The following is a 15,741-nucleotide window of genomic DNA, read 5'->3' on the forward strand; positions in this document are numbered from 1 at the left end:
ATAACATGGGCTCATGGGTGAATCATCATAAAATCATAGTATTTCATCAATTCATGCATAAGAGATCATAGTTCAATCATTGAAATCAATAAAAAAAACCATGACAATTGAAGAAAACTGTAACTCAATTGGGGATTTCTAACTTTGAAAATAGAAGAATTTGAGAACTCCATGAATGGAAGGAATCCATGGATGAAAACTATCATACCTTGAAGCCAATTGGTAATCTTCAACAGAGGAATTGTGACTTGAATTGAAACCCTAGGTTGAATCCTTCTTTTTCAAGCTTTCTAGAGAGAGAATTATTTGAGAGAACTTCTTTTTGGTGAATTTTGAGAGTATGATTTTTATTGGGAAATTTGGGGGTTAAAATACTTATATAGGGGTCTTAGCGAAGGGTAAAACAACATAGTATTTTTCTAGACTAATTAGAAAAAGACCCAACTACCCGTGAACTTAACTGTTGACCCCCCATCTACAGACCCCAGCCGACGGACCGTGGATTGACCCACGGATAATCATGGTGGACCGTCGTCTGGATCAGAGACTTGCTTTTGGGCGGTTAACCACGGGCCCCCAACCATGTACCGTGGTTTGACCAACAGTCCGTTGGTCAGGCCGTGGTTCTGAGCTTCTGAGGACTATGAGGATGACCAGTCCATGGACCATACCCACGGTCTGTGATCCCATCCATAGGCCATGGATGGCCCTTGTGGCTGGCACCTAAAATCCCTTAAATTGGCTATGTTTCACTTAATCGAATTTGGGCTGTTACAATATCTTCCCCTTGGGATCATTCTTCCTTGAATGAGACTCAAGCTAGTTCTAAAAGAGTAAGAGAGGAACTAACAACCCAATCACCAATAAAACATCATCTAAATTCATATTACCAATGAGGAACTATCGATTCCAAGCTAGGACATAACCAATATATAATAAAAGCGGTGGAACTAAATCTAACAGCCCATCATGCATGCAATACACATATCCATGGAGGAAACATCAAGTCCAAGTTAACATCCAAGGAGGAAACATCAACTCCAAGTTAACAACATACTCAAACGCATATATCCGAGAAGGAAACATCAAATTCAAGCTAAAGGCATGTTCACAACATCATATCAAGTAGTCTACATGCAATTCATACCTATATGCACATAAACATGTAAGAGTCAATTAAATAAACTCATTTTCTCAAAACTTGAACTTTTCATAAATCAGGCATAGTAAGGATATTATGGAAACACATAAAACACTTGACTCCAAAACAAGGAACAAACTATGAGGAACTCATTACCTCAAGCTAGAGTAGGAGTAGAAGGAATGAGATGAGGATATCGGGACGTCATATCAGCCTCGGCCTCCCAAGTATCACCCTCAACTAACTGATTCCTCCATATCACTTTCACGGAAGCTACTTCTTTATTTCTCAACTTCTTGACTTGCCGGTCCAAAATCTCAACCGGAACTTTTTCATAAAAAATATTCTCCTTAACTCCCAACCCTTCTAAAGGAACTATGGATGTTAGATCACCGACACATTTCTTCAACATAGAGACATGGAAAACATGATGCACCGATGCCAACTCATTTGGCATATCTAGCTCATAAGCACCCTTACCAACACTTCTCAAAATCTGATATGGGCCTACATGTCGGGGAATAAGTTCCCCCTTCTTACAAAACCTCATTACACTCTTCATGGGTGAAATTTTCAAGTAAACTCAATCATGAACATCAAACTCAAGATCTCTTCTTCTTACATTGACCTATGATTTTTGTCGACTTGGAGCAGTTTTCGACCTTTCTCTACTAAGTCAAAATTTCTCTATGGCCTCATGTACCAACTCGAGACCTATTAGGGCATCATTACCCACCTCGAACCAACCTACAAAAGATCTACACCTCCTACCATATAATGCCTCAAATGAATTCATACCAATACTTGAATGAAAGGTCGTACTAAGCTTAACCCGAGTACCAAGAAACTTTTGGAAAGACTTCCAAAACTGAGAGGTGAATTGGGTACCACGATCGGAAATAATGGACAAAGACACTCCATGAAACTTTACCATTTCTCTCAAGTATAACTTGGCATAGTCTTTCACCTTATAGGAAACCTTGACGGGGAAAAAATGAGCCAAAATCATCATCTGATCTACTATTACCCAAATCAAGTCATGATGTCGCTAGGTGGGAGGCAAACCGACAATAAAGTCCATATTCAAATCTTCCCACTTCCATGTAGGAATGCTAATATCTTGGGACAAACCTCCTGGTTTCTGATGTTCAACTTTCATCTGTTGACAATTAGGACTCTTAGTCACAAATTCTTTAATATCCTTCTTCATCCCATTCAACCAATAAACCTCCCGTAAATCATGATTCATCTTAGTGTCTCCCGGGTGAATGGAGTACCGCAAACTTTGGGTTTCTGAAAAGATTTGTTCCCTCAAGACATGAACTATTAGAACACACAAACGACCTTGATATCTAAGTACTCCATCTCCGCCTTGGGAGAAAGCCTCAATGGATTTCTTAAGCACCGCTTCTTTTAAGTTTCCCAAAATTGGATCAGGACCTTTCTTGGCTTTCACATCCACCACTAAAGATAATTCTGAACCATTGGGGACCATAACACCACCCTTGGTAGAGTCCACTAACTAAACAACCAACCGGGATAATCTATGAACATATTGAACTAACTCTTTCTTTTCTTCTCCAACATGAGCAACACTTCCCATAGATAACCGACTAAGAGCATCCGCCACAACATTTGCCTTTCTGGGGTGATAGTTAACATTCATGTCATAAATATTTAATAACTCAAGTCACCTTCTTTGGCGAAGATTTAGATCCTTCTGATTAAAAAGATATTGCAAAATCTTTTGGTCAGTAAACACATCTACTTGAACACCATACAAATAGTGCCTCCAAATCTTTAAGGCAAAAACGACCGGCGCTAGTTAAAGTTCATGGGTAGGATAATTCTTTTAATGAATCATAATTTGCCTTGAGGCATAGGTAATGACTTTTCCATTTTACATAACCACACACCCTAACCCAATTCTAGAGGCATCACAATAAACCATAAAGCCATCGGTCCCTTCCGTTAAATTCAACACCAGAGCGAAAGTAAGTCTATATTTAGACTCTTGAAAAATATTCTCACATGCTTTGGACCATATGAACTTAGCCTTCTTTTGAGTCAAAGTCGTCAAAGGAGAGGCAATTGAAGAGAATCCCTCAACAAACCTTCTGTAGTAACCGGCCAAACCCAAGAAGCTTATAATATCCAAAGGAGTTAGAGGTCTAGGCTAACTCTTGACCATATCCTTCTTCTTAGGATCTGCCTGAATACCCTCACTTGAAATAGTATGGCCAAGGAAAGCTTCGGACCATAGCCAAAACTGGCATTTGCTAAATTTGGCAACGAGTTGTCGGTCCTTAAGAACTTGCAACACGCTCCTCAAATGATCAATATGCTCATTCTCATTTCTTGAATAGATCAATATAGCATCAATGAACACAATCACAAACTGTCAAGGTATTGTCTACACACTCTATTCATCAAATCCATAAACACCGCCGGAGCATTAGTCAACCCAAATGACTTTACGAAAGCTCCAAATGACCATACCGAGTTCGATAATCCGTCTTTGAATATCATTTTCTTTCACCCTCAATTTGTGATATCCCAAGCTAAGGTCAATCTTAGAGAAATAACTTGCTCCTTGAAGTTGGTCAAATAAATCATCTATCCTTGGGAGAGGATATTTATTCTTAATGGTCACCTTGTTTAACTGACGATAGTTGATGCACATACTGATGAGTCCACAAATTGGACTTATTTTGGGCTATATTTTAATAGAAATTGTGTCCTCAAATGCTTATTTTATCTCAATATCAAATGAAAACCCTTAAGTTTCAAGTATTTGAAGTTTGAAGGAAAACATGGACACTAAGTCGCAAAAAGGAACGAAAAGGCTAAAAAGAACGAAGAAATGACGGCTTGAGGATCGCTGAGTCCACTTGGTGAGTCGCCGAAGGGTCTTACTTCGCCTTTTGTTCCAGTGTGTTGAGCCTTGAAGAAAAGGATCAAGTCGGCGGAAAAATGGAGCAGTCAGCGTATCGTCGAGAAGTTCCGGGAAGCAATACCATATCACCCAATGACCAAGAGCACGACGATGCTGAAGGATGGTGCAAGACGGCGATGAACTACATCAAAAGGCGAATCGCCGAGTTGATCGGCGATTCCGACTAACGACGTTGAATGATCCGCTGCAACACAAATCAGTGAAAACTATAAATACTAGTTAGAGTTGTAGTTTTAAGTGTGAAACAATTATTATAATTTTCATATAGAATAGTAATCTTTGATATTTTTGGTCTGAGTTTGAGAGGGTTTTGAAAACTTGAAGAACAAAAAGGTTTCATCTCCAAGGCTTTGGACTTGGGTCTCTTGGATTCTTTATTCTTGGCATGTAACAAGACTTAAATCTTCATACCCATTTGAATGCCAACTCATTTAGGTATAAATTTCTGTCTCTTGATGTGTGGCTAAAATCCCCAATTCTTAGGGTCTGATTTTGTGAATATGGGTTAGATTAGTTGTTGGGTCTTGCTTGCTGATAGTCTATTTGTAGTTTAAATGTGATTTCGTTTGGTGGTTGTGGATGAACTTAATGAAGTTGTAGTTGCAAATATAGTCTCATATATGTGTTTTAGGCTTTCTCGAGAGAGAGGTCTTAAAACTAAGACCACTAAATTGATGACCAATGCTAGTGGGTCGACATGAGGTTCAGCTCAAGAGAGTGAACCCTACTCCCATGTTCACACACTCAGATCGAGAGAGTGAGTGGGTTAAGGATGAGGTTGTTCTTCATGCGGCAAGTGGGTGTCCGAGAGGAACTCGCTTGAAACGGGATAAGTTGCTCGGGAGAGAGCTTACCCCCTTGAAGTCTAGCTTAGTCACAAATATTCAATGAATTTACTATCAAAAGCATGTACCCAATGATTTAGTCTATCCCGCATTCCTATCACATCCCAAGAATCCCCTCTCATTTTTTAGAAATCTTTGTTAATTTTGCTGTTTTTACCTACTTGTGACAAAACCCCCATTGTTAATTGACACTCTTGTGTCCCTCTTTAATTTACAATGTTTTTAATCGTTAATGTCTTTAACTATGACTAGTTAGAACTAAATTTTATTTTTCTATTAATTCTCAAAACCACTCCCTTGGGAACGATCCCAACCCTTGATTGGGTTATAATACTATTGCACGATCAGAGACACTTGCATCGGAAGTTGTGTCCTTGATTAGGCAAACATCACATACGAAGAGAACCATCCTTCTTTCTAACAAATAAAACTGGAGCACCTCATGGAGATATACTCGGTCGGATGAAACCCTTATCCAACAAATCATTCAATTCTTCTTTAAACTCCTTAAATTCTTTCGGAGCCATACAGTTAGAAGGAATAGAAATAGGTTTCGTATCTAGGAGAAGGTCAATCCCGAAGTCTATTTCCCTTTCGGGAGGAATACCAGGTAAGTCATCTGGAACACTTCCGGAAACGCATTTACAACAGGAACCGACTTAAGAATAGGGGTTTCAGAATCTACATCCCTCACCCTAACTATATGGTAAATGCAACCCTTAGAAATCATCTTTTTAGCTTTTAGACAAGAGACAAACTGACCCTTAGGCATAGAATTTCTCCTCTTCCACTCTAGTATAGGCTCATCCGAGAACTAAAACGTGACTACACGAGTTCTACAATCGAGAAAAGTACAACATGAGTGCAGCCAATCCATACCAAGGATAACATCAACGTCTAGCATATCAAGCTCTACCAAATCAACAACAGTAAATTTATAGGACAAGGAAACGGGAAACTTTCTATAGACCGTCTTAGACACAATAGAATCACCAACAGGAGTAGAGACAGAAAAAGGATCTAACAACACATTCGGAAGAACATCAAACCTCATAGCCACATATGGCATCACAAAAGACAAGGTAGCACCGGGATCAAGTAATGCATAAACATCAGGTTGGAAATCTTTCAACATACCAGTAACCATATCGGGAGAACCCTCTTGTTCACCACGAGTCTCAAGTGCATATAATCAGTTTAATAAGGAGCATTGGGACCTGAACCACCAGGAGGAGCTTGATTGACCTCTCTTCCTTTAGCCATCAGGATCGGACAATCCCTCATTTTATGACCAATCTTACCATAACTAAATCAACCATCCGTGGAGTCTAGGCACTTACCCTCGTGTTTCTTTTCAAACATAGTACAAGTAGACATGTGTAATGAAGATCCACTACCATTTCCTATTAGAGGCTTGGGGATAGACACCCTATCTTTGATTAACTTAGGAAGAGCGTTGAAGGAACCTTGACTGGAGAATGATTGTCGAAATCTACGACGACCATGTCCATCGAACCTTGAATGAGAGAAATTACCATCACCTATCTTAGACCTCTTTGTTTCCCTAGACTTTTCCTTAAGTTTCTCTTCTTCAATCTGTTGGGAATGAACCATGAGACGAGAGATGTCCATGTTATTAATGAGCACGGTGGTACGACACTTTTTAACCACTATTTCGGACTCACTCGAAACGAACATACTCATCCTTGCCCTTGAATCGGCAACCATTGTTGGAGCATACATAAAGAATTGTGTGAACTTTAGAGCATATTCCTTCACACTCATACTCCCTTGTCGAAGGTTGATAAACTCAAGAACCTTGGCTTCCCTCATCTCAAGGGGAATGAACTTATCAAGAAAAGTGGCTTTAAACTTTTCCTAATCAAGAGGACCCGCATCTTCCGCTCTCCCTTCATTCCATTGGTTAAACCAAGTTTTAGAAACACCTTTTAGGTGATAAGCGGCCAACTCCACATTTTCCACCGGCGTCACTCCCATAATCATCAATAATTTATAGACCTCATCAATAAACTCTTGAGGATCTTCCTCAAACTTAGAACCATGAAACTTCGAAGGATTCATCCTAGTGAAGTCCCTCACTCTAGATGCATCGTACCCACATTTAGGTTCACGAGAACAACAACCTCCCTATTGTCTTGGGCCGTTACGGCCTGAGCCAACACTTGTAAAGGACCTCTAAACTCCGCATAAGTCACTTTTTCGGCCAAAGGATCGACCGAGACTTGAGGAGCTTGGGGAGGAACTTCTTGTTCCACATTCTCCCTCACATTCCTTCTAGCATAAGCTCTTCGAGTGCCATATCCTATAGAGCATCGGATAAGGATTAGGAGAGATACGTTATAGAGTTAAACTCTACCACACGACTTTAGAGTAATGAAAGAAGTGAAGTTTCCTAAACATCTTGTGGCCTCTCATTCATAAATGTGTTGCATTTCACACTCATTAACAAGACTCTACTTGATGTGGCTTATGAGACATCTTAGGGCCATTCTAAACCTTGTGCTCTAGTTACCAAGTTTTTCACGACCCAGGAGTACTCCTTAGATATAACACGGCGTATAAGACTCCACTTAGCATTCATAACATAAGAAATAGAACAATAGAAGTAAAACAACTTTTCAAATTCAATAGCTTTATAAAAGAAAAGCGGAAGTTTAAAACACTTTGTGTCAATAGCCATCTAATACAATAGAATTAAATTGGGCCTAGCCCATACATCATGTCCAAAAACTGAAATACAATAAGGAAACTAGAACAGTTAAAATCCATCCTTGAAGCATGAGGACTCACCAAAGCTCGAAAACACTTAAAATGAACCACTAGCCACGAAACTGAGAAATCTGACTTTCGGATTCTACATTTGGGGAAATGTAGGCAAGAGTATGTGTTAGTACAAAACAATGTACCATGTATGATAGCTATATATTTTCATTAATGTAAGAAAAATAAAAAAATTATATATATATATATATATATATACACACACATATTTGGGTAGGTATTTACATATGTCACGATTGTATTATCAAGTTAACAAGATCTTCAAACTTCAAAATATATTATTTTCAAATTTTCACAAAAAATGTGAATATATATGAATCATTTAAAATATATCATTAAAAAATAAATTTTATATTCAGTAATATGGAATAAGCATTTTCATTTTGTCCCTACACTAAATTAAAATTTTAATACCTATAAAAAATAGTAACATTAATTAAAATTCCTATTTATTTATGTAAGTATAGAATTTATTAGAAACTCNAAATTCATCTATTGCACATTAATTCTTTAGTTTAACATTATAAATTATCTTAGTTAAAAAAGGAAAATAAAAGAATCATCATACATGTCTCAAATAATAGGATTTTATAAGTATAATTTTGAGGAGTTATAAATATGTTTATTAGATAATTTGAAGTTATGAATATGAAAGGTTAGAGGTTATAGATATTACTAAATTAATTATGTGATTGAAGAGGTATGAATTAAAGAGATGATTTTATAATTAAAAAATTAAAGAAAAAAAAAACCATAAAAAAGTATATATATATATATATATATTTATTATTGCAAATGTTATTCACTCACTTTTACACTCTTTAGTTATAATATTATGAATTATCGTAGTTATTACATTAATTATTTTTATCTTTCATCTTTCCTTATATTAACTTTTGGCAAATAATTTTTCATATTATTATACCGCCCATATATATGTGATAACATGGTTTTGTTAATTTTCCTTGGACAAATCATACTTGGTTGAATAAATTGAAAATTGTTTACAAGTATATGAACTATATCTTTGTTGGGTGTAAGATAAACAAGTGATTATATCTACGATTTCACAGATAGAATATATTCTTTAATTTTATTTTTTAATTTTTTTGGTAAAGAAAAAGGAAACTTTTTTCAGTTAACTATGGACAGTCAGCTAACTATCTTTGATTTATGTACACAGTTAATCGAGAAATCAAATATGAGAGACAACAAAAAGAACATCATCTATTATGTTATAACTTGTAAAATAAAAATTAATATACAAAAATAGTTCTAAAAAATAAAATGTAGTTGTTCTCCACATGTTCACATGAAATCTAAATAGATTAAGTAGAATACATGTGCAAAGTACATCTGTTTGGATGACAAGAAAAATACACAATAAATATCGTGTATTAGGTAATATTAGTGAGATACGACTAATTACATGATTGAACCTCATCAAATTAAATTAAATATATACATTATTGCGTTTAACTAATAAAACTTTTGATTGCCCATCTTCTTGGTTCGATTTCCTGGGGAAAGGGGCAGAACCATCCCCACCTTATCAAGACAATTTGGTACTTGTTTTCAAACCCATCTAAAAAGGCAATCAATCAGAATTGAGAAAATAATTCGAAAAATCTTGGTAAACACTGGAATCTTTACCCCGTTGATCCAAATCCTGTAAAAAAAGATGATATTTACAAGGACGGGAAGCGGTATCGAACAAGAAGAGCTGGAAGCGAAGCACCCTTTGAAAAGCTTCTATCTGTGAATAAGAGATATATATGATGATCCACATTGAATATTCACAAAAGAATCTGTAATATTATTTTGTGCAAAGCTTATTATTCAAATCTTAGCTTAATTTTTCTGAATTGATATTCAGTGCAACACACGTGTCAAAAGACTAATATATATATATATATACTTATTTCTATTATTTTTCTTCATTGAGATGCTTTATTTTGTTTCTTTCTAGCTCTTCCAATCCATTAGCCAATTCTTGTTTGTTCCAGTCTAAGGGTTAGGCTTACATCTCAATGGGTTTTAGTAGTTTTCATCATGACCCAGAGTAAAGGTCATGACATGTGAATACAAAAATGGATAAAATCTGCAGTTGTTGCAAATCTTGTTTTAATTTGCAAACTGGAAACTAAATAATAACCATGCTTTCAGGGTTAACCATTTATTGTAGGTAAGAAAAAGTTTTATAATCTAAAAAATAAGTTAAAAATATTTAACAATATTCGACTTAGTTATTATTTAGTCGCAATAACAACGTATTTAAAATGAAATCTCTTCTTTCAAAAGTGAATATCATAATGAATCTCAAGTATTTTCAAGCGATAATTCATTCAAGAATCCAATGAAAAATCTATATATCATGATATTAAAAGAAATATAATGATTTTTTTATTCACTTGATTACTCATTTATTTAGTTCTGAATAATTTAAGTTGGAAGTCGGTTCCATCTTCATCATCATTGTCATCTTCTTCTTTATTGTTGTTTACATTTTTCATCTAAGCCACATTATATTTAGTTACATTGAGAATGACAGAGACCGGGAGAGAATTATATTATATATAATGAGTAACGAACTAGGGTTTTCTAAATGTTATTATAAAATTTTGAACAAGAAAAAAGTTTGAAAGATTTTTTGGACCGAAAAAGTTTGTAATAACATTTCGAACACCCTAACCATTATCCCTCATATATATTATGGTGTTTTAATAGTTCTTCTCATATTAAATACAACTAAACCTAATGCGACTGGGATGAATAAGGCCACAACAATGAAAAAGAGAATGAGTGTGATAATGATAAAGTATATTTCCAACATGAATTCTTCAAAACTGAATCAATGAGTATTCAAGTTCATAAACTTTTCTCTTCATTATAGTTCCTTTATTTGACGATATATTGATTTATCATTGAATTCTTCACTGAATTATAACATCCAAATAGTCTAGTTTTCTTAGAACGTTGATATTTGAATATAAACCTTAAATTTTAATACGTTGTTGTGTGTAATTAAATACAAATTAATTCGATTGTTGTTAAATCTTTTAAGCTTATGTTTTTAGTTTTTCTTATCTAGAATAAATTGTTAATTCAATGTTGAAAGAAGGGATATTATTCAGATTTCCTATATTCAAATTAAAACAAAACCTGTAACAATTACTTTATTGTTTTATCCGATAAAGTATTCACATTTGGTAAATATATATATGTAATATCATCTATATTGAATATATAATAGTAGTAGTAACACTTTTGTTTTGAAATAGAGGGTTCCATTGCATATTGATATACAAAATAGGTGGATTTAGTTGGACTCATATTGTTGGTGTTGTCAAACTTCTTATCAGGAGACCATGTCTAACTTATCTCTAACCTCTTCCATAACCTTAAGACTATGAAAGTTGTTTGCTAGTTTTGCATGTTTAAATCATGAGACATTAAAACTATTTCAGGTAATACTAAAATTGTGGAAAAAATAGTTTGTCAAAAGTAGAAGAATATATTCATCCTAGTGTCGTTCATCGTTATGTGGAACTTGCAAGATAAGAAAATAGTCAAAGTGATGGGAAGACGGTCTTTTTATAGTTTAGTTGTGAATGTTAGCATGGATAGTTTAAGACTAGAAAGTAATTCATACCCTACGTAGAAATAAATTCTTTTTTTGTCAAGAAATTGTGTATTACATCGAGAAATATGAACCAAAGCCTTAATATCTAATTATTTGTTGGAAGCCACTACAACAAGAACAATCAAAATGCAATACATATGGGGCAATCTAAATAGTAGATCCTATGGCTTCTATATGAGAATCATAAAAGAGAATTACTGTGTGTCAAAAGATAGGAAGTTCATTGAATTGGCAACATAGATGCAAAGGCAATTATTATTAGGAAAGCGATATACCATTCTGTCTCTATGGGGCTTTCCAAGGGAAAAGTAGAAACTGACTTGCTAGTCCTTGTTAAAATTCTTTCAAGGTAGTGAGATATTACATTTCACATAACAAATATAGTTGAGCACATCATGAAGTTATCACAAAAATTCCATGTGATGCTAACACACATCTAAAGAGAAGTAAACACACTAGCATATTGCATTGTCAATCAAGCCTTTGGTAAGAAATAAATAATCATTTTTACTACATTTATAACATTACCAAATAAAACAAAGGTATTTTCAATTTTCTCAAGCAACAAATGTACAACTAAAGAATAAATTCTAAAAATTTAAATCTGAATATTAGGGAAGAGGAGGAACACATCATCATAAGACTACGAGTACAAAACTTCTGTTATTTTGTCGGATGCTCATACACAACAAGGACACCACACAAATACAAAGGTGAAGGATTCAACTAAAGACCAACATAAAATACACAGGTGAATGACAAAGCTAATGCTTCAAGATAGATTCAACCTACAATGCCATAGATATTAAATAAGTTATGGGGGAGTGAGTAAATAAGGCTAGATCGGTACCACAGAAGAACACTGATGTATTATATCATTGACACAAAAGTTTCTCGGATCTACGATACACAAAAGGGTAACACTCTAAGAGCAACCACCGCATAGATAGACAAAAAAGCAAGATCGAAAATCCGTACTGTTTCGAAGCATAAGATTTTCCTCAAAGCAGCTTCAACATTTCCTACAACATCAAATTCAACTTAGTAATAAATGAGTAGAAGGAAGAATATGTAGAGGAAAACAAGGAAATACTCACCAACTAGAAGAAAGAGCTCAACTCCTTGACCATCATAGCAGATCCAGAGCTTTCATAGGAACCTATAAGTTTGAGTCGAATAAAAAACCCTTTGTTTGCATATGTGACTCAGGTGTGGACAAATGAGATATTATATTGGAGGCTCATAGATAGGATCAAAACCTATTTTTTAGATGGGCCGGTCACTTTTGGACCTGCTTATTGCTAGACCTGTTTGTTGTCAATAACTACAGGGTCTAACATGCCAAAAAACTTTTATAAAATATATTCTTTTAAAAAAATGTAAAGAGAATTTTATAATTTTGTAATCTTAAACTAAAGATATGTGTAATGTAACTAAATTTTAGTTAATATTGTTATCTTAACATGCCACGTGGAATATTGGAAATAAAGAGTTACCAAATTAGTAAAAAGATATTCATTTCCAAATAGACAAAAAAGAAACATAAGCCAAATAAATTGAAACAGAGAATACTTGTTCAGACTTAGAATCTCCACCTTCACATGAGACATATATTATATTCATTTCATGAAAAATTATGACCTTATCAAATCCCATTCATTTTGAAAATGAAATACGAGTATTGAATGGTCATGTAAATAACCTCAAATAAGCTATGTTGCATAGTGTACAGTAAGAAGATGTATCATTTTTATAGTGCTATATGTGGCACGTTTTGCTCTTAAGATATATATTTTCATATATTTTGGAATTTAAACTATGATAACTATTTTTGTCAAAATTTATTTATTTTTAATCTGTTTTGTTACACCCCACTCTTTCAAAGAATTAGAATTAGAAAGAAACCATTTTTGGAAATAATCAAATTTTGAAAGTTTGACAAATTAAGCTAAGTATGAGTTTTGGGTCAACTTCAAACGACCATAACGCACAGCACATGAAGAGTTTGTTAGGATACATGACATCAAATTAAAGGTCTTTGAATTATCTTTCCAACTCCACCAAGTTTTATCAGTTTCGAGTTCATATGAGGGAGATATGCCCATTTGAAGTCGGGTTGTCTGAATAAGGAAAGTCAACCAAATTTTAATGGGGTATTTTGGACTTTTCCATACCCCAAGTTAGCTAAGTATGAGTTTTGGGTCAACTTCAAACGACCATAACGCACAGCACATGAAGAGTTTGTTAGGATACATGACATCAAATTAAAGGTCTTTGAATTATCTTTCCAACTCCACCAAGTTTTATCAGTTTCGAGTTCATATGAGGGAGATATGCCCATTTGAAGTCGGGTTGTCTGAATAAGGAAAGTCAACCAAATTTTAATGGGGTATTTTGGACTTTTCCATACCCAATTAATTTATTTCATTTTTGGTAATTACTTAGGGGTCTAAACTAAATTGGGTCAGTTCACGCAGTCAAAGATTTCACACTAGGGTTTTTAGAGAAAGAACACAAGAAGAGAAAAGAGGAAAAAGAGTCAAGTTTCGTCGTTCTTGAGATTTTTCTTGTGGATTTCGCAAAGGGTTAATCCCTACGAGGTATGTGAGATCACATAGCGTTGGGTTCGTTCACCCACGCGCCAATCATGTTTAATTCAACGTGTTTGTTTCTTGACAGAAGAGTTTATGAGCTCTTGATGAATATTGTCAAAAGTTTCGTTTGAATCTTGATTGTTGAGTTTTGGAGGAGTTCTTGAGTGAATTGCATGAGTTTTAAGGTTGTTTTTTGAATAGAATCTTGCATACTTTGGTTGTGTATTCGAATCTATGTGTTTGGGGGAGAAATCAATCGAAACTATAGGGTTCAGAATTGAAAAACGAGCAAGAAAATTTGGGGATTTCTGGGCAGGGGCATGGGGAGCCGCACCACTTATATCACCCCAAACAAGTGTCTAAAGTTTTGGCTATGGGGCACCGCGCCACTCGGAGCACCCCAACCCATCTTATTAAGTATTGGGTCTGGCGCCCAGAGCCACTCAAAGCGCCAAGGAGCTAGGTCTTCTACCCTTTCCCACTTCATTCAATTTGAGTTCCATTGAATCGTACCTATGTTTTCTAATTGATTTCTAAACGCTTATGGTGCATCTAAATATCATGATAGCATCCATAAATATGAATCATATATTTGAATCCATAAATTCAAATTCAAGGAAAGTTAAGAGTCAAGTCTAGAATGTTCTTAGAATCTTTTCAAAAGTCTTGTGCAAATGCTTTAAAATTGTTTTAAGACATGAGTTGTGAGTTGAGTATAGATTGAAGAGTGAATTTCGTTTCTTCAAAAGAGTATATGGGGATTATGTATTCCCAAAGATTAAATGTTTTCACATTTAATCAAGAAAGGAAACACCGATTTCCAACAAAGCCTTTGAGCTAGTTTTCAGTAAAGAGTAAATGTTTTCACATTTAATCAAGAGCGGAAAAACTGATTTCCAAGAGAGGCTTTGGGCTAGTTTTTGAGCAATTATCTCATATCACCTTAAGAGTTATGTGTTTAAAAATATGAGCTAGTTATAATTTGGGAGTATTATTCAACACCGATATGGGGAAGAGTTCAGACAAATCACAGCCCCCATAAACAATGTAGCCAATATGGGTAGAAAAGGGTCATACTTTTTAGATGATTCATTAGTGCTTTGTAGCATAAACTAGTAGATCCACTTAGTAGTAGGTTCTATAACCCCGACAAGGAATAGGACGACCCTGGCAACGTGAGGCAAAATGTTGCATCATCACATAGCTCTAAAGTGATGGTTGTCGGTTAGAGAAACTCCCCTAGTTAAATTTTGTATTCTTATATACACAGATAATACTTGTATTTTTACATACAGAAAGATTTTAAATTATATCGTTGTATACAAACTGAGTTACCATTGTATTTCTAAATACATAGAGTTGTTATCCATATTTTAAAACCTTTTCCTTATATTGCATATATATTGTTGCTTTATATTGAAGTGAGTTGAGACCAGGTATGTTCCTTCAGTTCCTTATATTGAAATGAGTCCGGGAAGCAGAAGAGCAATGCTAACCGGTCATTCTTCCAACAGAAACAAAAAAGACGTGGTCCATCATCTGCTAGTGCACCTACACCAAGGAACAAATGTGAGTTCAATAATCAGAATTCACAGAGTTGTAGAGCTAGACCTGAGCATTCTCAGGGTAGTACGGCACAAGGGGGTAATAAGACTTTTGAGTGTGCTAAGTGTGGTAGGAGCTTCCCAGGGGTGTGTCGTGATGGCTTCACTCGTTGCTTCAAGGGTCGTCAAAACGGTCATTTTATGAGAGATTGTCCT

At 35.1% G+C, this 15,741-nt stretch overlaps 1 long non-coding RNA gene across 1 annotated transcript; it reads right to left on the reverse strand.

Annotated features, from left to right (window-relative positions):
• Positions 1-12,003: 12,003 nt before the first annotated feature.
• LOC102599502 (uncharacterized) lies at positions 12,004-12,604 on the reverse strand. Its single transcript, XR_367617.2, has 2 exons — positions 12,485-12,604; positions 12,004-12,409 (listed from the first exon to the last, which is right to left on the reverse strand). It is a non-coding gene; the product is annotated as an uncharacterized lncRNA (long non-coding RNA).
• Between the last annotated feature and the right edge of the window lie 3,137 nt (positions 12,605-15,741).

The sequence above is a fragment of the Solanum tuberosum genome, unplaced genomic scaffold, assembly GCF_000226075.1.
Source record: "Solanum tuberosum cultivar DM 1-3 516 R44 unplaced genomic scaffold, SolTub_3.0 scf00138, whole genome shotgun sequence".
Classification (NCBI taxonomy): Eukaryota; Viridiplantae; Streptophyta; class Magnoliopsida; order Solanales; family Solanaceae; genus Solanum; species Solanum tuberosum.